This window comes from Oncorhynchus nerka, linkage group LG12 (assembly GCF_034236695.1).
Source record: "Oncorhynchus nerka isolate Pitt River linkage group LG12, Oner_Uvic_2.0, whole genome shotgun sequence".
Lineage (NCBI taxonomy): Eukaryota > Metazoa > Chordata > Actinopteri > Salmoniformes > Salmonidae > Oncorhynchus > Oncorhynchus nerka.
In genome coordinates this window covers 79,904,016-79,929,981 of record NC_088407.1, presented here as the reverse complement: position 1 = coordinate 79,929,981, position 25,966 = coordinate 79,904,016, and the positions used below count along the sequence as shown (strand labels likewise).

Sequence of the window (25,966 nt, the reverse complement as noted above, 5' to 3'; positions counted from 1 at the left end):
TACGTACTTTAGTCTGACACTGACATCACTGAAGTTGTTTGTGGTGACGAGGGACAAGAGAGGTGTTGTACAAAACAACGTCATCAGCGATTGGATAATCTCTAACCAATCAGATGATCAAAACCAATGACACATTTTTGCTGCTTTACCCACGTGTGTTCTGGCTCTGGCCGAACCCATCGGTTTTTGGACCAATCACACGGCCCCGAATCTGTTCGCATTCGGTGAAGAGTCGTGGGAAGTACTCAGATCCAGACTCAATGCAGAGAAGAAATTAACGTATGTGGGTGTGGCATAGCGTTTGGCCAGAGCAAGGAGTGTGTGTAGCCAGGCAACCATAATCAGTGGCGTAAATTACTTAAGTAAAAATAGTATTTTTGGGGGGGGTATCTGTACTTTACTATTTATATTTTTGGCAACTTTTACTTCACTACATTCCAAAATAAAAGAATGTACTTTGTACTCCATACATTTTCCCTGACACCCAAAAGTACTTGTTACATTTTGACAGGAAAATGGTCCAATTCACACACTTATCAAAAGAACATCCCTGGTCATCCCTATTGCATCTGATCTGGCAGACTCACTCAATACAAATGCTTTGTTTGTAAATTATGTCTGAGTTTGCCTCTGGCTATCTGTCAATAAAAAATATAAATACATTGTGCTGTCTGGTTTGCTTAATAAAAAGAATGTGAAATGATTTACACTTTTACTTTTGATACTTATATACATTTCAGCAATTCCATTTACTTTTGATACTTAAGTATTTTTAAAACCAAATACTTTAGACTTTTACTCAAGTAGTATTTTACTGGGTGACTTTAACTTTTACTTGAGTCATTTTCTATTAAGGTATCTTTACTTTTACTCAAGTATGACAATTTAGTACTTTTTCTACCACTGACCATAATATATTGAGATTTCAGTGTTTTGATATTCATAGAAAACATAACAATAAATCCCTCAACTGGTCCATGTGTCACTGTCCATGGTGCTGATTTCTGTACACTCAGACCTAAAACACTCTGTCGGTCCTCAGTAGGAGAGAAGGACAGGTTGAGGAGAGAGGGTAAGGATGAGGAGAAAGGGAGATGGTGAGGAGAGGGGGATAGGATGTGGAGAGAGATTGAAACCCAGTGTTCAATATTTCTGATAGATATTACCAATTCCCATCGACATCACCAATGTCTTTTCTTCGTTTTCTAGTTGTTCCTTCCATATCGGTAACTCTGTGAGAGTGACTGCTGGGTAGCAATGTTGGTCAATTGTGCCATCTAGTGTACATTTTCCATAGCCTGAGCACCAGGCTGTATGTGCTATCATGCCAACTCCTTGTCACTCACATGCCAAACATTGGCTTGAGCAATGGAGTTGGCAAGAACATCTACAGAGGGACCAGGCTATCTTTTTCTCACTCTGAACTCATAGGTAATAGCTATTAGCCACCTCCAGTAGCAATATTTGACCAATGAAATAATTATATAATGAATTATCTCATGAGTAATTGTCTGTTTTAATGTTAAATAGTGTTTCATACTTATAAAAAACAACAACGCCGATAACAATGAAACAACAATATATATTTTTTCTTCCACTGCATGTCTCTGAACATCAGTAAAACGGTCATGAGATGCAGACACAAGGTGGTAGGAATTTGGCACTTTCATCCTTTTTTTCCCCCCCTTTTTAATTTTTTTTAGTCACAACAAATCAATACAAAAAGTACCTGGGGAAACAAGGATATATAAAGAATATACCAAGGACAATTGGGCTAGGGGCGGGGCTGGACTAGGGGCGGGGCTAGGGGGTACAATATCACATTACACAAGGACCTTAAGGGACATACAGACATTTATAATTCAGAGTATTTAATTGTCTTAAAATACAGTTACATTTATTTTTGCAAGGTAATAAAATGTGGTGTGTTGTTTGTAAATGTACATTTGTGAATATGAAATTTGGCCAAAAGAATGATGAAATGAACATCATAAAATTGTTTCAACTTATTTCTATTGTAGGTAAAGAATCCAAGCAGCACATCTCTCCATAATAATGTAAAATCTTCATAAATAGGTTCAATTATATATCTACTGATGTCTTGCCACAGATTCCTTACATGAATACAAAGCTAAAAAAAAAGTTGCAACACTGTTTCTGGGTGGTCATTACAAAAAGTAAAATTTGAATGTATGTTTTTCTTTTACTTCTTCGTATAGTGGTTGGTAGGATAATATTTATGAATAATTTGAAAAGAAACGTCCTTAATTTTGTTAATAAGTGGGAATGTAGGTACATCCAAACTTTTTCCCAACACATATTATCAATAAAACCATTTCAATAAGGCATGACCTAAGGTATAGATCCAACATCCTGTTGAAACAAGGCTTATAGAGCCCTACTGTTGTTGCTAAAAGAAAAACAAATCTTTCCAACTGATGAGTCAACAAGGGTAATCGTCGGTATGTCCTGAGGGTCAGGTCTTGACAAGTTCCTGAATAATGAAGAAACACCTGAGGGAATGGCATCTAAAACAATTGCAAAATCTTTAGGTGTTACAGGGACCTTGTAAAGTGATAATAATTCCTTAAAATTAACTAAAAGACCCTCTGAATTTACAAGTTGGCTCACCAATAGGATATATTCTAAAATCAAGGCAGTATTTTTATACAATATGGCCCGACTTTTCCATATATAATATCTGTGTGGAGAAAATTATGCTTATAAACTAAGGACCATGACAAGAAAACCATGTCTGAATTTGTCACTTTACTTATGGTATAACTGGTCCGTGGTACGCCAATGGTATACATATGCGATTTTGTGATACTTTTAATGATGAGCCACAGAGTTTCTAAACCCAGAGTTGCAACATTGCAAGACTTCCGGGAACGCGAAACAGACCAAACAGACTTGGACGTTGTTTGGGGTTTGAGAGAAATGAAACATTCTTCCGTAGTTGTTTTCTCGAAACCTAAAGGCTCAATCTAGATTCGAAACAATGTCAAGTAGTTGAACATGTTATTACTCCAACCTCCTAAAGGTGACCAACCAATTTTCGTCAAAAACAACTTTATATCGAAGGTGTGCCTTTGATTTGACGGCCAGCACATGCGCAGTTCGGCGCGAGACGACCGTTAGACCCGATGACGTGTTTGTACGCATGAGCCTAATTATCCAACGTCGCCATGACAGCGCCTATAAGTGTGATCGTGGATTTCAGTTTTAGCATAGTATCTTCATACTGTACTGTCTGTGAATGAGCGCTTGGTTTGTGACTTTGTCTAGTAAGCTCGATGAATAACACAATTGACGAATGTTACTCTCTTATTCAGTGATTCATAATTTGTTTTCCAACATAGGTTTCCAAAAATACAGATTTATTTAGATTTGTACTTTACTGGCTCCAATGTGTAGCTTACATCCGTGTTGCTGCTTCTACCGCGCAGACTCGTCACTGCGGTTCACTGCGTTTCCGTGTTAGCTGGGCTGGCTAGCTGATAGTGGCTGTCGTCAGGAGAGCCTACGATCGACTCCGACTGGATATTGTATCGATGGATAAAACAAATATTTTCGACAATGCATTAATGTTCATAAACTGTGTACTTGTGAATGATGCTATGGAAAGTGCGGTGACTACACCGTCCGTAACATGCGATATTATCAAAACAAGATATTAGCCAAGTGTGCGTCTTAAGAGCAGTTTACGTTATCTAGGTAACTGTTACCGCTATATAACATTTATGGTGGCTTCGTTGATCCATTTTTTGTGTTTTGTCCTCGTCTGTATTGGTGGAAAATGAAGAAGTTCAATATCAGAAAAGTGCTGGACGGCTTGACTGCTTCTTCCTCTGGCACTGTATCTCCACAACCAGGAACTAATCAAAACGATGTGATCCAAGAGACGCTACAATCGGAGCATTTCCAGCTCTGCAAGGTGGGCTACGATCAACTAAGCCGGCGACGATTGTTTTGCTGGGAATCATTGAAGATAACAGCGCGTGATTTCTAAAACGTCGACTAGTCAGTTTTCTGTGTGGCAATAGTAGTTTGTATTTTTGTTATTTGTGTTTATGCTGATATTGCATTGGTGTGGATCTTGTAGCTAGGGGGTAGCCATCTAGTTAGCTACTAGTGTTGCTAGTTGTCAAACCTGCAGAGGAATGTATTTGCTAATCAACTGACTGCCTCCCCAGGTCCCCGTTTCTGATATTGCCATTTGCCATAGCTTCATAGCTGCCTAACTAGTTAGCTAAATGACGCCAGGCTAGTGACTATTAGTGTCCACAACAGCCAGCCATAAATTAAATCTGAATAATCCAGTTTCTCTGGATTATAAATAGATAGCTAGGTCATCCAGACATTGGCTAGCTAGCTAACAAACTACAGCAGCTGTCCAGTGATCTGACAGTGAAAGAACATAACTTGTTGTCAAGATAGCTACCTTACTAGAAATCTTTGGCCTTTTTGGTTCTGAGAAAAACCGACACACTCGGCTAGATATTGATTTAAACTGAGCATAAATCGTTGGTATTTAAGTGAAGATTAATGCCTCTCAATGTTGGACAGTTTCCTGGTTATATAAAACATGAGATGACATAACCGTACTTAACTGTCTGTAAAATAGTGCATCTGGATGTAATCTAGCAGCTAGCTAATGCAGATTGTGTTCTTCTCTCCTCCAGACTGTGCGCCATGGCTTTCCCTACCAGCCCTCCTCCATGGCCTTTGACCCTGTGCAAAAAATTCTGGCCATCGGGACTCAGAGCGGAGCTGTGAGACTGTATCCTTTTTTCTTTTAATAGGAAGGAAACTAAACTACCAATATTGACAGTCCCAGTGCAGTGCCTGAAACAATACAGATGATCGCTTTAGGGCCAATTTCCCAGACAATGGCGTAAGTCTTGGTTTAGTCCTTGACTTAAAAGCATGCTCAATGGAGATTCTATGTTGGTAGAGTTGATATGACCTTATATTGGCTTCTATGAAGATCATCATATACAGTTAATGGAGGAAACTGTGGTTATAGAGGATCACACACTATTACTATCTGTATGTCTGAGCAGCAGAGTCGGGTTGTGTCCTAAATGGCATCCTATTCCCTATATAGTGCATTACTTTTGACCAGAGCCGTGGTGAAGCAAGTTTATGTTATCAAATACAAATATATAGCTCAGTTGTATAGCTATATATTAGCAGGTTGTATAGCTCATTTGGTAGGGCATGGCGCTTACAACACAAGGATTGTGGGTTATTTTCCCGGGGTCATTATACTAAAAATGCAGGCATGACTCTGTCGCTTTGGATAAAAGCTTCTACTAAATTGCATATTATTCTATTATACACAACATTAAGACCACCTGCTCTTTCTATGACATAGCTTTCACCTGGATTCACTTGTTCAGTCTATGATCCCTTATTGATGTCACTTGTTAAATCCTCTTCAATCAGTGTAGATGAAGGGGAGGAGACAGGTGAAAGAAGGATTTTTAAGCCTTGAGACATGGATTGTGTATGTGTGTCATTCAGAGGGTGAAAGGGGCAAGACAAAAGATTAAAGTGCCTTTGAATGGGGTATGGTAGTAGGTGCCAGGCGCACCGGTATGAAACTGTGTTTCATGCTCAACAGTTTCCTGTGCGTATCAATAATGGTCCACTACCCAAAGGACATCCAGCCAACTTGACACAACTGTGGGAAGCATTGGAGTCAACATTGGCCAGGATCCCTGTGGAACACTTTCAACACCTTGTAGAGTCCATGCCCTGACACATTGAGGCTATTCTGAGGGCACAAGGGGGTGCAACTCAACATTTAGGAAGGTTTTCCAAATGTTTTGTACACACAGTGTGTATGTAAGCTACATTTGAATCCTGGTAAGTTGACCAGCGCTGACCTTGTGTTTAGCCAAGCTTTCAGTTGGTAGTTAGCATATCTGCAGCCTATCTAATAGCTAGCTGATATTTCTCTGTCAAATCACAGTTATGCCACGGTAGCAAGAACCAGTGTCTGGAATGAGTTTAATGAGACACTTGTTTGACAACATCTTCCTACTTGTTTAAGGTATCAAATAATATAGCTTGCTAGCTAGTGTAACCAACTCACCGTCACCAACAGCACCAGGCACAGTCTCACGTTTGACAGCTCACAGAATTTGTAGGTAGTGTTGGATGTAATCAATATCCTGGCCATCTGATTGTTGAGCATCTTTACGGAAGGCCATTTTCACGAGAGTAGCTATTTAAGTTCCCGATCCATTTGAGCATTACACATCAAGCTACTGCCAAAGACACCGTGTTGTCTGGGGATCGTTTTGCATTGCACAGTGCGCCGGGTGGACTGGGTTTGCACATTTTTGACCGTTCCATTGGTCCTCCTAAGGAGACGTCTCCGCCTGCCTGGGGTACCGAGACATGCAAAGCGAACTCTCCCAGTCTTTTCCCAGAAAACACAGCGCCACCACGTGTTGATAGGCAAAAGGGGGCATGAATTGTTGAGGTCATTGTAATCCAGCCCTAAGGGGCAGTTGACCTTTAAACTCGGCTTGGGTAAACTTATGACTTGGAAGGTCATGCAAACGCATGGCACCAGTTTATATCGTTCCCAGAACAGAGAATATTGTTTTTGCATCATGTCGTTCTCTGTAATTTAGGTGTTTTTCATTGTTCCTTCTTGGTCTGGTGATTATTGTAAAATATGTCTCCAATTAACTTACCTACTTAAATAATATGATAATATTAATATTATTATCAGTGATCTATAGGGATGGGTGATCTAGCATATAGCAGTGATCTATAGGGATGGGTGATCTAGCATGTAGCAGTGATCTATAGGGATGGGTGATCTAGCATGTAGCAGTGATCTATAGGGATGGGTGATTGACCATAGAGCAGTGATCTATAGGGATGGGTGATCTAGCATATAGCAGTGATCTATAGGGATGGGTGATTGACCATAGAGCAGTGGTCTATAGGGATGGGTGATCTAGCATATAGCAGTGATCTATAGGGATGGGTGATCTAGCATGTAGCAGTGATCTATAGGGATGGATGATCTAGCATGTAGCAGTGATCTATAGGGATGGGTGATTGACCATAGAGCAGTGGTCTATAGGGATGGGTGATCTAGCATGTAGCAGTGATCTATAGGGATGGGTGATTGACCATAGAGCAGTGGTCTATAGGGATGGGTGATCTAGCATGTAGCAGTGATCTATAGGGATGGGTGATTGACCATAGAGCAGTGGTCTATAGGGATGGGTGATCTAGCATAGAGCAGTGATCTATAGGGATGGGTGATTGACCATATATCAGTGATCTATAGGGATGGGTGATCTAGCATGTAGCAGTGATCTATAGGGATGGGTGATCTAGCATATAGCAGTGATCTATAGGGATGGGTGATTGACCATATATCAGTGATCTATAGGGATGGGTGATCTAGCATGTAGCAGTGATCTATAGGGATGGGTGATTGACCATAGAGCAGTGGTCTATAGGGATGGGTGATCTAGCATAGAGCAGTGATCTATAGGGATGGGTGATTGACCATAGAGCAGTGATCTATAGGGATGGGTGATCTAGCATATAGCAGTGATCTATAGGGATGGGTGATTGACCATATATCAGTGATCTATAGGGATGGGTGTTCTAGCATAGAGCAGTGATCTATAGGGATGGGTGAATTACCATATAGCAGTGTTCTGTAGGGATGGGTGATCTACCATATAGCAGTGTTCTGTAGGGATGGGTGATCTACCATATAGCAGTGATCTATAGGGATGGGTGATCTAGCATAGAGCAGTGATCTATAGGGATGGGTGATCTACCATATATCAGTGATCTAGCATATAGCAGTGATCTATAGGGATGGGTGATCTAGCATAGAGCAGTGATCTATAGGGATGGGTGATCTAGCATAGAGCAGTGATCTATAGGGATGGGTGAATTACCATATAGCAGTGTTCTGTAGGGATGGGTGATCTACCATATAGCAGTGATCTATAGGGATGGGTGATCTAGCATAGAGCAGTGATCTATAGGGATGGGTGATCTACCATATATCAGTGATCTACCATATAGAAGTGATTTATAGGGATGGGTGATCTAGCATAGAGCAGTGATCTATAGGGATGGGTGATCTAGCATAGAGCAGTGATCTATAGGGATGGGTGATCTAGCATAGAGCAGTGATCTATAGGGATGGGTGATCTAGCATAGAGCAGTGATCTATAGGGATGGGTGATCTAGCATATAGAAGTGATCTATAGGGATGGGTGATATAGCATAGAGCAGTGATCTATAGGGATGGGTGATCTAGCATAGAGCAGTGATCTATAGGGATGGGTGATCTAGCATATAGCAGTGTTCTGTAGGGATGGGTGATATACCATATAGCAGTGATCTATAGGGATGGGTGATCTAGCATAGAGCAGTGATCTACAGGGATGGGTGATCTAGCATATAGCAGTGATCTAGCATATAGCAGTGATCTATAGGGATGGGTGATCTAGCATATAGCAGTGATCTATAGGGATGGGTGATCTACCATATATCAGTGATCTATAGGGATGAGTGATATACAGTGCATTCAGAAGTATTCAGGCCCCTTAACTTTTCAACATTGTTACGTTACAGCCTTATTCTAACATGGATTAAATTGTTTTTTTCCCCATCAATCTAAACACAACCCCCATAATGACAAAGCAGAAACAAGTTTTTAGAAATGCTTGCAAATTTATTGCAAAAAAACCCTGAGATCACATTTACATAAATATTCAGACCCTTTACTCAGTACTTTGTTGAAGCACCTTTGGCAGCGATTACAGCCTTGTCTTCTTTGATATGACACAACAAGCTTGGCACACCTGTATTTGGGAAGTTTCTCCCATTCTTCTCTGCAGATCATCTCAAGCTCTGTTAGGTTGGATGGAAAGTGTTGCTGCACAGCTATTTTCAGGTCTCTCCAGAGATGTTAGATCGGGTTCAAGTCCGGGCTCTGGCTGGGCCACTCAGGGACGTTCAGAGACTTGTTCCGAAGCCACTCCTGCGTGGTCTTTGCTGTGTGCATAGGGTTGTTGTCCTGTTGGAAGCTGAACCTTCGCCCCAGTCTGAGAACCTGCTCCAGAGCACTCAGGACTTCATCAAGGATCTCTCTCTACTTTGCTCCTTTCATCTTTCCCTTGATTCTGACTAGTCTCCCAGTCCCTGCTGCTGAAAAACATCTCCACAGCATGATGCTGCCACCACCATGCTTCACTGTAGGGATGGTGCCAGGTTTCCAATAGACGTGACACTTGGCATTCAGTCCAAAGAGTTCAATCTTGGTTTCATCAGACCAGAGAACTCCAAGCTGGCTTTCATGTGCCTTTTACTGAGGAGTGGCATCCGTCTGGCCACTCTACTATAGAGGCCTGATTGGTGGAGTGCTACAAGGATGGTTGTCCTGAAAGTTTCTCCCATCGCCACAGAGGAACTCTGCTTTGTCAGAGTGACCATTGGGTTCTTGGTCACCTCCCTGACCAAGGCCCTTCTCCCCCGATTGCTCAGTTTGTCCAGGGGGCTAGCTTTAGGAAGAGTCTTGGTGGTTCTAAACTACTTCCATTTAAGAATGATTGAGGCCACTGTGTTCTTGGGGACTTTCAATGCTGCAGAAATGTTTTGGTAATCTTCCCCAGATCTGATCCCCACATCTCAAGGTTGATCAATGGAAACAGGATGCACCTGACCTCCATTTAAATTCTCACATCAAAAGGGTCTGCATACTTATGTCAATAAGGTATTGCTGTTTTTTGTGTGTTTTAAAAATAAAAAAATGTGCACAAAAAAAATTGGTTTTGCTCTGTTATTATGGGTTAATGTGTGTAGATACAGTGCATTCAGAAAGCATTTTTCAATCTATACTTATGGATTCTGCATTCTGATTCCAGAACTTGGAATAGTGTTAATTATCAGGTATCCTATTGAGTGCTATAGTCTAAGGTCTACACCAGAAGTTAATGGTTATCTGTAGAGGAATGTATATGGTGGAGGTAATTAAGCTTGGAATGTACCGAGTGAAGGAAAGATGATCACATGTTGGCAGGCACTGGTGGAGAGATGTGGTTTAGTGAGGGAGCTGTATGACCCAATGGGTGAATAAACTTGGTTTAAGCTTCACTAATCATATCCTAGTCCTTTAAGGACGTTATTGTTTGGTTATAAGCCAACTCCTAAAGAAGTTGACCTGCCGAAGATCCTTGCAGGATATAAACACTTTGTTTATTAATAAAGGTACATGGTGGAGCTTATGAGTGTGGGCTCTATTTCTTTTATACTTCCTAAAGAACACACACTAATAATGGGGCGGCAGGTAGCCTAGTGGTTAGAGCTTTGGGCCAGTAAACCAAAGGTTGCTGGATCGAATCCCGAGCTGACGAGGTAAAAATCTGTTGTTCAAGGCGCTATTCCCCGGTAGGCTGTCATTGTAAATAAGAATTTGTTCTTAACTGACTTGCCTAGTTAAATAAAATAATGTCAGCTGTTTTTTCACCCGCCCGCAATTGCTAATAACCCACCCGCAACTGCCTGACTGTGACAAAGTAAAAATCTAAGGCCTGCACCTGCAAATGAAGATGTGCTGCACAAGTGGCAGAACGACACCCTGTTGTGTGCCTAACCTACAGTCAGTTTCCAGATTTCAGTTTCTCTACTATTCCATTTAACCCATCTAAGCAGTAGCCCTAGCCTATAGTTCCTTTGACGTGCCATGTTGAAGTCCCCGTCTTGTGACTGACTGTTGAATTTGTATAGCACCTCACAATCATCACAGATAATATAGACTGCACTGCTGCCATCCTCTTTTACCACTTCACCAAATCTTTCCTAAACTAAACTAGTCTACTGTTCTGGCCCTCCCTTCTGGTTATTTTCAACTCGCAACTTTCTGTTATTGAATTCAACTCTGACATTGTCCTTTTTGTCTCAGTCGATTGACTTGAACTTTTTCTGCCCAAGTTCACAAAAGCATTCGGCAATTGGCGAATAATTGGCGAGCATACAGTTAGGCCCTAAAAGCTTAGGCTTATGCTACGCACTAATTACATATGGATTGTGTATGTGTGCCATTCAGAGGGTGAATAGGCAAGACAAAAGATGTAAGTGCCTTTGAACGGGGTATAGTAGTAGGTGTCAGGCCACTGGCGCACGCTTTGTGTCGAGAACGGCAACGTTGTTGGGTTTTTCCACACAAGTTACCCGTGTGTATCAGGAATGGTCCACTACCCAAATGACATCCAGCCAACTTGACACAACTGAGGGAAGCATTGGAGTGAACATGGGCCAGCATCTCTGTGGAACACTTTAGACTCCTTGTGGAGTCCATGTCCTGACGTATTTGAGTCTTGTTCTGAGAGCAAAAGAGGGGGGTGCATCTTAATATTAGGAAGGCATTCCTAATGTTTAGTATACTCGCTGTATATGAATTGCACAAGAATAATGTATTGTTTCTTTCTTTATTTCATTACTCTAAACCCTTGCCACGCAGATAAACTGTGGGGACTGCGGGTTATGAGTCAACCCGTGCATCACTAACACACACCTCCATGTCCTAATAGTGGCTGACCTAATGGGGATACTGCCGTTGAAGGCAATTGGTCCGTTTTTCATGAGAGCGGCAGTATCGATCCCCCTCAATGGCCCCAGAGTTGTGAAATGCAGCCACAGCTCACCAGATGTAAACTTGTCTACAAACTATAAATGTCTACTTTTACAAGATCTGTCTCTACTACTACAGTGTTTTTATCTCTATTTCATGGATTTTTCCACTAATCTAATCCATGTATTCCTATGGCTCTTGGCCGTTATAGGAAAACTTTAGTAGTGGTTGACTAATACTCAAATGTAAATGTAATACAGTCATTTTGAGGAAGCTCATTTAACCTATTGTCTAACAAAATCTATATTTTTGTAGTACATTCTTTAAAAATCAGTCCAATCACTGGTTTCTCTCTGTTAATTGCTGTTTCTTATTTTTAAATCCCTGATCCTCTCCAGTACTCAATGCTAATAAGTACTTGGTGTTCAGGCCTATAACTGAGGTGATGGATTGAGTGAATATTCATTAGATATTCTTGCACAAATATCAAAAGGCAGAAGAGCCAGTTCTCTGTTGTGTTTATATTGTAAGCGGTCTGTTTTATATTGAAGCACATTGTTGTTTGTCAACAGAACACATGTTTGAGACATGTTCATATGATTGGGACAGAGGGTTTTAGTTCATGGAAGCCTCTCAAATGTAAATTCAGTTGTGTGGTGTACCGCAGGGTAGCCGGGTAGGGCCATTGTTTTCTGTTTTTACAAATGACCTTATACAGGCTTTATTCACTGCAGTCAGTTTTAGAATGGGTAACTAGCAATATGCTGGTGCTAAATATCTCTAAAAACTAAAAGCATTATTTTTGGGACTAATCACTCACTCAATACTATACCTTGTTTAGATTTATCATTGAATAATGTGGTTATTGAGCAAGTTGAGGAGACTGAATTGCTGGGTGTAAACTCTAGATAGCAAGCTTTCATGGTCAGAACATATAGACTCAATGGTTGCTAAAATGGGAAGAGGTCTGGCCACGATAGGACGTTGTTATGCCTTCTTGACACATGTCGAACAGACAGACCTACAGGCCCTAGTTTTGTCACACCTGGACTAATGCCCAGCTGTGTGGCAAAGAAAGACATGGGTACATTTCAGTTGGTTCAGAACCAAGCAGCACGTAGATGTACACAGAGGGAAAGTGTCAGTAACATACATGTCAGTCTCCTGGCTCAAAGTTGAGGAGAGATTGACTGCATCACTGTTGGTCTTTGTGTAAGGTATTGATGTGTTGAAGGTACCAAACTGTCCAAGCAGTTGGCACACAGCTCGGACACTTATCGGTGCAACCAGAGGTCTCTTCACAGTCCGCAGAACAGAGGCTGGGAACTGCACACTATTAAATATCACCATGACTACATGGAACTCTCTGCCACCCAGGTAACTCAAGCTAGCAATACAACCAGTTTCAAAAAACAGATAAAAGGACACCTTACTGACAAAGGGGACTGTGAAGAGACACAGACATATGTATTGTAATTTGCACTGCGTATGTATTACACCTAGATATTGTAGGCTACGTGTGATGTTTTACATGTAAGTATTTCAGTCCTTGACTAATAATGTTTTGTAGTATGCAGTGTGCCATGTTTCATGTGGACCCCAAGAAGAGTAGCTGATTCTTTTGCAGCTTCTAATGGGGATCCTAATAAATACCAAATTATGACTGTCATCTGATATGAACCCTCTTGCTGTTATGAAATGTTGCAAGGCCAACTGCTGTGGTTTACCGATGAGGAAGTGTCTTATCAGTCAGCATCCTTCTCTCTCTCTGTAGTGCTGTTTCACTGAGCAAATACTGGTTGAAATCTTTCAAAAACTTTTAGCGTTTGCTCTAGCCTGCCTGGAGTGCCTGATGTGTGGGGTTTACAGTTTTGGGACTATTCTATTCGTCCAATTAAGCCAGGCAAACTCAATCATTGCAGATTTGAAATTTTATCAAATAGTAGTTGAACCCAGGTCTGTCTACTAAGAATAGTTAAGTGTTGCTGATGCTATCATGGGGACCAGGGTGCTACGTGTGACTCAGCATCCTGTGCCATGTCATGCTACAAGAATGTGTTTTGGGTTTCATGAGAAGTGGAGCACATTAACTAATTGGATAAGTTGATTGCGTGGTGATGAATAGTACATATTCTTGTCAGCAGCACAAGCAGCAGCTATGTTAGCTGGAGTCTTCATAAACAGGGTGTAATTTAGCCGTCCCAGACAAGTTTTTGATATCGGAGACACAATTCCCACGTCGTTGACTACTCTGGGCGCGCGGCCGTCACCGACGCTCGTTTAATGTGAGCTGGTCAAAGACAGAATCTGAGGGTTACCGATCTCGTCTTTGAGCAGGCCCAATCGTCCCGAAATCCGGCACTCAATCTGCAATGCTCTTGTAGTGTGAAACGCACAACGACAAGTTTTGAGAAGGGTGATCAGCAATAGCCAATTAGAGCTTTTTTTCTTTTAGCCAGAATCACCCAGAATGTATTGACTGGATGAAATACTAGTATGCGTTTGTACTTGCCTTTAACCGAAGGCAACATGTCATCGTTACAGCTATGAGGTTCACAAGCAATGTTATTGTAGTATGTTGGCTAGGTATTTCAACTCTGTATGGCAAGCGTGAATGTCTGACTGCTCGTAGCCACGTAACAATCTAATCACATCATGGTTTTCGCAAGACAGAATGGCAATGAGGATCCTCACGACCAGGTGAAGAATCTGGTAGTAAAACATGTCAGGAAAGATGGTTGTTCTAATGTGAGAGGCTCAATGATGTTAGGATTTTGAAAGTTGTGTGGTGTCCATCCAGCTTTAGTGTTTAGCCTACTAGGGCCTAGACAATCAACATGAAGTGCTTTTGGACTTGGAAGAATTAACACCACTCACTTGATGACAAGTATTGTGTGTAGAGAATTGAGATGACATCCCTTTTATAACTGCATAAAATAGCAATGAGGAATTTCCACAGTTTTGTTTGTGGTGGTGTAAAGGACTTAAGTAAAAATACGTTAAAGTACTACTTAAGTAGTTTGTTTAGGTATCTGTACTTTACTATTCATATTTTTTTAAATTACTTTTACTTCACTACATTCCTAAATAAAATGATGCACTTTTACTCCATGCATTGTCCCTGACACCCAAAAGTAATTTTCAATGCTTAGCAGCAAGGAATGTGGTCCAATTCACTCACTTGTCAAGAAAACATCCCTGGTCATCTCTACTGCCTCTGATATGGACTACTCATTAAACAAATGCTTTGTTTGTAAATTATGTCTGCGTGTGGTAGTGTGCCCCTGACTATCCGTAAAGAAAGAAATAAAACAATTGAAGAAAATTGTGTCGTCTGATCTTCTTATTATAAGCCATTTGAAATGATTTATACTTTACATTTTTTATTTTATTTTGACCCCGTTTTCTCCCTCAATTTCGTGGTATCCAATTGGTAGTTAGTCTTTTCTCATCGTTGCAACTTCCGTATGAACTCAGGAGAGGCGAAGTTCGAGAGCCGTGTGTCCACCGAAACCCAACCAAGCTGCACTGCTTCTTGACACAATGCCCACTTAACCCGGAAGCCAGCCGCACCAATGTGTCGGTGTCAGCACCGCTACACCTGGCTACCGTGTCAGCGTGCACTGCGCCCGGCCCGCCACAGGAGTCACTAGTGCGCGATGGGACAAGGACATCCCTGCCGGCCAAACCCTCCCCTAACGCGGAAGATGCTGGGCCTACTGTGCGCCGTCCCATGGGTCTTCCGGTCGCGGCCGGCTGCGATACCTTTCTATGAAGGTATCTTTTTACATTTTTACTCAACTATGACAATTGGGTACTTTTTCCTCCACTGGTCATCAGGGCGGCAGATAGCTTACTGGTTAGAGCTCTAATCCTGAGTCGATTAGGTGAAATCCGTCAGTCTTCTCTTGAGCAAGGCACTTAACCCTAATAGACCCCACTCTCCAAGGGTGTCTCAGGGGAAGTGGGATATGCAACAAAACAACACATTTCCATTTCACACCACACACTTGAACAGGGACTTGTGTGAAACAGGACAAATATAAGCACGGCCAATTTGATGAAGTGACGTTATGGCCCTCTGATTAAACGATATTGTGATGCCCACACACAGTTGAGCCAGGTTAATGGAAGTATGTTGGGCTGTAATGTAACCCCACCCTAGTTTGTTCAAGGCATTCAGAGGTTGTTTGATAACAGCTTTGTTAATCCTGTTCAGACATACAGATCTTATTTCGGTGTGCCTGTCAGATCCAAGCTAACTGGATACTGTAGCACTAGTATGCATAGAAGGCCTCATCTCTGAGCGTGTCTGCCATCTGCTGCTTTCCATTTGCTTATCATATTCACTGCCAGGTACAGTAAGGCTGAGGCTGGCAGTCAGGGTGCTTTTGTGTTCCTACTGGTCTGCCTGTTGGGCCAGCTGTCATCTTTTTGACTGGCTCTCTGTCTATGATTTTAATGTTTATTTTTAGGTTGCCTTACTCTTTGTCCAACATCTCTTTGGGTGCAGTGAAACTCCATCTTGAAATAAGGTTGTGTTGTATACATATTCAGACTGGACTAATTCGGAACTATAAAATAATTTGGCTCATTAGCTTTGATAAGTTAACAACCTTATAGACTAATACAGGATCAAAAACAGTTGACGGAAGAGTAGTCAAGGTGTTGTCCCGGGTCTTGTTCTTCTGTGTTCGTTGTATAGACATGTTATCCTCTGGTGACTCCAGAGTATTTAGGTTTACTTCCTGTGTACCCAGGTAATGTTACTTCCACTCATTTCCTCATTCCGCTGTCCACTTCACACCAGTCACACGGCACCTGCTCCTCCTTTCATTGGAACGGTATCATTATTCTGTTCTGTGAAATCAGCTTTCTATCCATCTTTCTTTCTAGTGAAAAGGGGGCCATTTTGGATTCAGTCAAAGAGCGGTGACTCCACAGTAGCTCTCTGCTGCCTGCCTGCAAAAAGAGACATTGGTAGAGCAGCACCCACCACCTTATTAAATGATCCCATCTACAGAATGTCAAGAGGACAGAGGCATTCCTGGCTTCCTGCCTGGCTTCCATGCTGACTGGTGCATGGTTATGAATAAATAACAGTCATTGTCCACTGGTTTTTATTTATAACTCCCCAACTCAAACGTTGTGCCAATTGTGGTGAAGGTCTACTGGACCGTAACTGGTTAAAGCTGACTGGACCGTAACTGGTTAAAGCTGACTGGACCGTAACTGGTTAAAGCTGACTGGACCGTAACTGGTTAAAGCTGACTGAACCGTAACTGGTTAAAGCTGACTGGACCGCAACTGGTTAAAGCTGACTGGACCGTAACTGGTTAAAGCTGACTAAAGCTGACTGGACCGTAACTGGTTAAAGCTGACTGGACCGTAACTGGTTAAAGCTGACTGGACCGTAACTGGTTAAAGCTGACTGGACCGTAACTGGTTAAAGCTGACTGGACCGTAACTGGTTAAAGCTGACTGGACCGTAACTGGTTAAAGCTGACTGGACCGCAACTGTGGTGAAGGCCGACTGGACCGCAACTGTGGTGAAGGCCGACTGGACCGCAACTGTGATGAAGGCCGACTGGACCGCAACTGTGATGAAGGCCGACTGGACCGCAACTGTGGTTAAAGCTGACTGGACCGCAACTGTGGTTAAAGCTGACTGGACCGCAACTGTGGTTAAAGCTGACTGGACCGCAACTGTGGTTAAAGCTGACTGGACCGCAACTGTGGTTAAAGCTGACTGGACCGCAACTGTGGTTAAAGCTGACTGGACGCAACTGTGGTTAAAGCTGTGGTTAAAGCTGACTGGACCGCAACTGTGGTTAAAGCTGACTGGACCGCAACTGTGGTTAAAGCTGACTGGACCGCAACTGTGGTTAAAGCTGACCGGACCGCAACTGTGGTGAAGGCCGACTGGACCGTATGAATAGATTTAGTTGTTGTGTGGAGCAGAGTCGGTCAGTGTTTTGAAATCTGAGGGCGGGAGACAAGTGAATGCCTTGTTTTGAATGCCTTTTGAAATTCTGTAGATGGGATCATTTGATAAGGTGGTGGGTGTGGCTCTACCAATGTCTCTCTTAAAGCTCTTTACTCTTGGGCTCAGGGAAAAGAGATCATACAGACTCATTGCTGAAGTTAAAAGCAACATGGACAGTAAGCATAGGAGGATCCCTGCCCCATGTGCCAAGTCAGATACAGTCCTACCATGCCTCACGTCAATCACTGTATATCTGCATTGATATCATTGTTTACTTGAGCCTCTGCCAGAAAGGATTGTAATATTTGGAATATTTACATTATTGCTGGCCTGGTGCAATGCTGTATGTGTCTTGCTGGTGACAAATCAAATGTTCCCTTGTGTGATTGATACAGTTTAGCCTATTCAAATCAGTCTGCTGATGATAAATGTACACACTGTCCATCTCTGTAGCATGGTCTCTTCCTTGACTGAACTGTTTAGTTTTGGCCGTGCGGGTGTGGAGTGTTACTGTCAGCATGACAGTGGTGCAGCTGTAATCCAGCTTCAGTTTCTGGTCAACGAGGTGAGTCCCACTGGTAAAGTTGATAGAGGGCACATCTTTGCATTTTTGTTCACCCTATATCCAACTCTATGGTCCCCCTCCCCAGTAGCACTCCCCTGTGTCTCAACAGTCTTTACTTGATTCCTTGTGTCCTCTCTTTGTTCTCGCCTCCTTCTCAAAACGCATTCAAGAAGAACGTCAGAGGGGAGGATTCTTCTGCGTTTTGAGAAGTAATCGAGGAGAAAGCCAGACATTATGGAGTCGAGGAAATACTATTGAGAAAGTCCTGGATTGTATCATTGCCTTTTCGCTTCATCCTTAGTTGTCCATCCCTCAGCCAGGTTCCTCTCCGTATAGGTCTGTCTTATCATCTCACTAGCATGCACTACAGTCAGACATTATGTTAACCATCTGTTTGAAATGTGCTTTTAGTGAACACATTGATTAAACACTAATGTAGGCTTTGTGGAAGCGAGACTCTCTATATGTGGTTCTTTATTTTATGGACCTGATTATCTCTTAATCCACCCCATCTCTGACCTGTCCTGTTACCATGTTTACTGCTGTTTCTTATAGTATTACTTGTGTTGAGGTCTTATAACCCTATTATAACCCCCGTCAACAGGGGGCGCTGGTGAGTGCCTTAGCTGATGACAGCGTTCACCTGTGGAACCTGCGGCAGAAGCAACCAGCTATCCTGCACACTCTCAAATTCAATCGGGAGAGGTACGTAGGGATCATGTAAACAGTGGTGTTGTGTTGAGGTTCATTGTGGTGTTGAGATTGTGCCTCGTGCTTATTTTTATTCTATTCTTCTTTTCATTTTTGTGAGAACATGGTTGAACTCTGGTCACCATTGGGGAATGGGCTACTTGAGAGAAAAAAAAGTTAATAAAATAAATAAATATTCATCATATCTGCATCCAAAATGGCACCCTATTCCCAATGTAGTGCACCACTTTTGACTAGAGCCTTATGGTCCCTGGTCAAAAGTAATGCACTATATACACAATAAGGTGTCATTTGAGAGGCACCTCTTGATTGATTCATCTCCCTTTTTGCCCTTACAGGATCACGTTTTGTCACCTGCCCTTCCAGAGTAAATGGCTGTACATCGGCACAGAGAAAGGAAACATCCACATCGTCAACGTTGAGTCCTTCACACTGTCAGGCTACGTCATTATGTGGAACAAAGCCATCGAACTGTGAGTGCCTGTCTGCCTTATATCTGCTTGGGTTTCTACAGTATGTGTACATCCCAAATAATACCCCATTACCGTTCCTACTGTAAGTCTCTGACTCACTACTGTAAGTGACTCTGGATTAGAGCGTCTGCTAAATGACTCACTACTTACTATAAGTCTCTCGATAAGAGCGTCTGCTAAATGACTCACTACTTACTATAAGTCTCTCGATAAGAGCGTCTGCTAAATGACTCACTACTTACTATAAGTCTCTTGATAAGAGCGTCTGCTAAATGACTCACTACTTACTATAAGTCTCTCGATAAGAGCGTCTGCTAAATGACTCACTACTTACTATAAGTCTCTCGATAAGAGCGTCTGCTAAATGACTCACTACTTACTATAAGTCTCTCGATAAGAGCGTCTGCTAAATGACTCACTACTTACTATTAGTCTCTCGATAAGAGCGTCTGCTAAATGACTCACTACTTACTATAAGTCTCTCGATAAGAGCGTCTGCTAAATGACTCACTACTTACTATAAGTCTCTCGATAAGAGCGTCTGCTAAATGACTAAAATGTACAATGTCTTAGTTAGAAGTCTGTCAAAGATGGTGTTTATTATTCTGCTGTGCTATGCCCTTGTGCTATGCCCTTGTGCTATGCCCTTGTGCTATGCCCTTGGGAAGTTGGTATAGAAACCAGGAAGAAGAAGTTAAGGACATAAGAATATTGCATTGCTTGATTCACACAGACGGTAGAAGCTAAGAATGTTAAGATTGAGGCTGTTCCCTCCATCTCCCCATTCCCTCTCAGGTCCTCCAAGTCACACCCTGGGCCTGTGGTCCACATCAGTGATAACCCCATGGATGAGGGAAAGGTAGGAACTTTCCAAAGAACCATCAATCAATCAATTATTCATTCATTCCAGAGCTTCAGAACATTGCTGATTATTTAAAACCTGCTTCTAAAAATCCAATTCTCAAAAAGGAAAATAATCATGTTGCTTGTTATTGTGGCAGATTTTGATTGGATTTGAATGTGGGACCGTGGTGTTGTGGGATCTGAAATGCAAAAAAGCTGACTACCGCTACAATCATGATGAGGTAAGGCATCTTTCTGTGGCTGTTAGTTCCTGTGGGGACTGACTGGGGAGAGGGGGACTTGCATTTAGAAATGAAATACACGGTGAACAATTATGTTCATGATTTGACATACGACTCTATCAATCTTCACTGCAAGACATTGCAATTCAGCATATACATTGGAAATGTATCAATGCATTTGTAAGCAATGGATATTATTGTGGATTCAGACTGATTTATGTAACACTCTGTTGGAAAAATAATGTGTTAAGAGATCTCCTTGTCTGAAAGTCTTCAGATCCACATCACAACTTGCTGTTATGAGTTTCCTGATCCACTATGAAGCAGCCACTCAGTACACACTGTGTTTCTTCTTCTCTCTGTGCATCTTTATCCTCCAGGCTATCCACTCAGTACACACTGTGTTTCTTCTTCTCTCTGCTCTGTGTATCTTTATCCTCCAGGCTATCCACTCAGTACACACTGTGTTTCTTCTTCTCTCTGCTCTGTGTATCTTTACCCTCCAGGCTATCCACTCAGTACACACTGTGTTTCTTCTTCTCTCTGTGTATCTTTACCCTCCAGGCTATCCACTCAGTACACACTGTGTTTCTTCTTCTCTCTGCTCTGTGTATCTTTATCCTCCAGGCTATCCACTCAGTACACACTGTTTCTTCTTCTCTCTGCTCTGTGTATCTTTATCCTCCAGGCTATCCACTCAGTACACACTGTTTCTTCTTCTCTCTGATCTGTGTATCTTTATCCTCCAGGCTATCCACTCAGTACACACTGTGTTTCTTCTTCTCTCTGCTCTGTGTATATTTACCCTCCAGGCTATCCACTCAGTACACACTGTGTTTCTCTCTCCTCTCAGTACACACTGTGTTTCTTCTTCTCTTGTGTATCTTTACCCTCCAGGCTATCCACTCAGTACACACTGTGTTTCTTCTTCTCTCTGCTCTGTGTATATTTACCCTCCAGGCTATCCACTCAGTACACACTGTGTTTCTTCTTCTCTCTGTGTATCTTTACCCTCCAGGCTATCCACTCAGTACACACTGTGTTTCTTCTTCTCTCTGTGTATCCGCTAAAGGACTACAGGTTGACACGGGAATGAAAATTCAAATCGGTCTTGTCCTGTCAGCATTTTTCCCGTTCTGTCCTGATCCTGCAACAGTTCTATAACCCCGGAACTTTCCTGTCCTGTCCCGATAAAAATCACTCCCCTCCTGTGCTGATTTTTACGTGCAGAAATAACTTCTTCCGTTAGCTGCTCGTCTGTCTGTCCCCCGCTCTGCATGTGAGTAACCATAGCAACTGCTCTGTTTGGCTGCTGCTCACTAATCACCAGACAGTAGCCTGCCCCGAACACACAGCTGATAACAACAACATTACCAGATTTTGGCAATGAAGGCAGGCCTCTTCTACTTACTCAGAGGCAGATGAACTCATGATATGGACATGTGTACAGTACCAGTCAAATGTTTGGACACACCTACTCATTCAAGGGTTTTTCTTTATTTTTTACTATTTTCTAGATTTCTAGAATAATAGAAGACAAAACTATGAAATAACACAAATGGAATCATGTAGTAACCAAAACAGTGTTAAACAAATCAAAATATATTTGAGATTCTTCAAAGTAGCCACCCTTTGACTTGATGACAGCTTTGCACATGCTTGGTATTTTCTCAACTAGCTTCACCTGGAATGGTTTTCCAACAGTCTTGAAGGAGTTCCCAGATATGCTGAGCACTTGTTGGCTGCTTTTTCTTCGCTCTGCGGTCCTTCACTATGATGTTGGGTGATTGTGGAGCCCAGGTCATCTGATGCAGCACTCCATCACTCTCCTTGGTCAAATAGCCCTTACACAGCCTGGAGGTGTCTTGTTGAAAAACAAATTATAGTCCCACTAAGCGCAAACCAGATGGGATGGCGGATCGCTGCAGAATGCTGTGGTAGCCATTCTGGTTAAGTGTGCAGTGCCACCAGCAAAGCACCATCACACCTCCTCCTCCATGCTTCACGGTGGGAACCACACATGTGGAGATCATTCGTTCACCTACTTTGCGTCTCACAAAGACACAGTGGTTGCATCCAAAAATCTCAAATTTGGACTCATCAGACTAAAGAACAGATTTCCACCAGTCTAATGTCCATTGCTCATGTTTCTTGGCCCAAGCAAGTCTCTTCTTCTTATTAGTGTGGTTTCTTTGCAGTAATTCGACCATGAAGGCCTGATTCACGCAGTCTCCTCTGAACAGTTGACGTTGAGATGTGTTTGTTACTTGAACTCTGTGAAGCATTTAGTTCGGCTGCAATTTCTGAGATTGTTAACTCTAACGAACTTGTCCTCTGCAGTAAAGGTGACTCTGGGTCTTCTATTCCTGTGGCGGTCCTCATGAGAGCCAGTTTCATCATAGCGTTTGATGGTTTTTGAGACTGTACAAGTTTTCCGGATTGACTGAACTTCATGTCTTATAGTAATGATGGACTGTCATTTCTCTTGAGCTGTTCTTGCCATAATATGGACTTGGTCTTTTACCAAATAGGGCTATCTTCCGTATACCACCCCCACCTTGTCACAACACAACTGATTGGCCCAAATGCATTAAGAAGGAAAGAAATTCCACAAATTAACTTTTAACAAGGCACACCTGTTAATTGAAATGCATTCCAGGTGACTACCTCTTGAAGCTGGTTGAGAGAATGCCAAGAGTGTGCAAAGCTGTCATCAAGGCAAAGGGTGGCTACTTTGAAGAATCTAAATTCTAAAATATATTTTGATTTAACACTTTTTTGGTTACTACGTGATTCCATATGTGTTACTACTATTATTCTACAATGTAGAACATAGTAAAAATAAAGAAAAACCCCTGTGAGTAGGTGTGTTCAAACTTAACTGGTACTGTCTTCGAGTGCATTTTGAAGGAACATCTAGGCCTAAACAGTAACGTTGTTTGTTGTAGAACAGCTAGCTATGCCGCTTCAGGGCGCGTGTCCCGCTCTCCGGTTGTTATTTGATTAAACCGCTGCCGCGTACCCAGTTCCTTCATGCCGAAGACAACTCTAATACATTTTGTTACAACATTGCTCTTTCTTTTTATTGGCTTTAATGTTATTGATGGGTCCTTGGCTGTAAGAAGACGTTGCAATTCCTCTCTTGAAGGAATCATCATTCACTGACGTACGTTGGCATCTGTAAAGTAGTGACTGGCTACAACTGGAGCGAGAGTGAGCCAACGGAAGGGGAGAAATTACCATATTTTTTCAAATAGATTTTAATGAACTATAATAGGCCTACACACAGTGTATTTTATTTTGATGAAATCCTACACACATTACACATTTCTACCCCCAAAAAATACTCAGTTCAGAATTATTTGTGTACTGCTGCCCATTCCTGTGGACTGTCGATCCTGTCCCGTTCTGTTCTGCACTTGACTCTAGAACTTCACTCCCATTCCTGTGGACTGTCGATCCTGTCCCGTTCTGTTCTGCACTTGACTCTAGAACTTCACTCCCATTCCTGCCAGAAGACCCATGTCAACCCTTAGTATCCTCCCCTCCTCCAGGCCATCCACTCTGTAGCCTGGCACCATGAGGGAAAACAGTTCACCTGCAGCCACTCAGATGGAACTCTGACCACATGGAACGTACGTGTCCCCGCCAAGCCTACAATCACCATCACACCACACGGTAGGTTCTGATGCACACACAGACAACAATGGCCTCAGGAAGACAAAGATGGATGGAAACATACGAAAGCATGCCCAAATCAGTCAGATAATAGGCTATGGTACAATATGTTAATGTGTGCTTTTAATCGCATGTGCTTAGTACAGTTGTATTTATCAGTGTATAGAAAATTTAGTTTTTTTTCTCTGCAAAATTCCCTCCCAGGTAAGCAGCCCAAGGATGGAAAGAAGCCAGAACCATGTAAACCTATCCTCAAAGTGGAGTATAAAACCACTAGAGCTGGGTGAGTGATTGTTTGTCCTAGTAACCAATCATCCATAAAGGCTTGACCATGTGATCTGTCTAGGTCATTTATTGAATGAATGTCTTTCATATCCAGGGACGCCTTCGTGGTCATGTCTGGAGGCCTGTCCTATGACACGGGGTGCAGGAGGTCCTGTCTGACGGTGATGCATGGGAAGAGTACTGCTGTCCTGGAGATGGACTATCCCATCGTAGACTTCCTCACGCTCTGCGAAACACCATATCCTAATGGTAAGTTACAGTATTATAGCACTGTTACGGAAGCACCATATCCTAATGGTAAGTTACAGTATTATAGCACTGTTACGGAAGCACCATATCCTAATGGTGAGTTACAGTATTATAGCACTGTTACGGAAGCACCATATCCTAATGGTGAGTTACAGTATTATAGCACTGTTACGGAAGCACCATATCCTAATGGTGAGTTACAGTATTATAGCACTGTTACGGAAGCACCATATCCTAATGGTGAGTTACCATACGGAAGCATCCTAATGGTGAGTTACAGTATTATAGCACTGTTACGGAAGCACCATATCCTAATGGTGAGTTACAGTATTATAGCACTGTTACGGAAGCACCATATCCTAATGGTGAGTTACAGTATTATAGCACTATAGCACGGACGGAAGCACCATATCCTAATGGTGAGTTACAGTATTATAGCACTGTTACGGAAGCACCATATCCTAATGGTGAGTTACAGTATTATAGCACTGTTACGGAAGCACCATATCCTAATGGTGAGTTACAGTATTATAGCACACTGAAGCACCATATCCTAATGGTGAGTTACAGGAAGCACCATATCCTAATGGTGAGTTACAGTATTATAGCACTGTTACGGAAGCACCATATCCTAATGGTGAGTTACAGTATTATAGCACTGTTACGGAAGCACCATATCCTAATGGTGAGTTACAGTATTATAGCACTGTTACGGAAGCACCATATCCATATATAGCACTGTTACCTAATGGTGAGTTAGCAGTATTATAGCATGGTGAGTTACAGTATTATAGCGGAAGCACCATATCCTAATGGTGAGTTACAGTATTATAGCACTGTTACGGAAGCACCATATCCTAATGGTGAGTTACAGTATTATAGCACTGTTACGGAAGCACCATATCCTAATGGGAAATTAAGTTTGAAATACAAATTGGATAGTGATACATTTTGGCAGCTTATGCTTCCATATCTAACACTGTCATAAGGATTTTTTTAGTTTTTTATCAAGACGGTTGAATGTTGTTGTTTTTGCTGCTTCATCACAGATTTCCAGGAGCCTTATGCTGTAGTTGTCCTCTTGGAAAAGGATTTAGTTGTCATCGACCTTGAACAAATTGGGTGAGTCTTGTAGTGACAATATGCTACATTATGCTTACTAATGCTGGCACAATACATGGAACAATGTCCTGCTGTTATCTAACTTCAGTAGTAGGGGTTGGAATAAAAGCAGAAGACCAGTTTCTATTGGACATCCGTGTACGTTAGACAATAAAGTCATCTTCTGAATCTGGGTCATAC

General features: G+C 42.1%; 1 pseudogene; it reads left to right on the top strand.

The window, feature by feature from the left end:
• The first annotated feature begins 3,206 nt into the window (after positions 1-3,206).
• Positions 3,207-25,966, top strand: part of LOC115121645 (syntaxin-binding protein 5-like) — a 47,166-nt pseudogene continuing 24,406 nt past the window's right edge.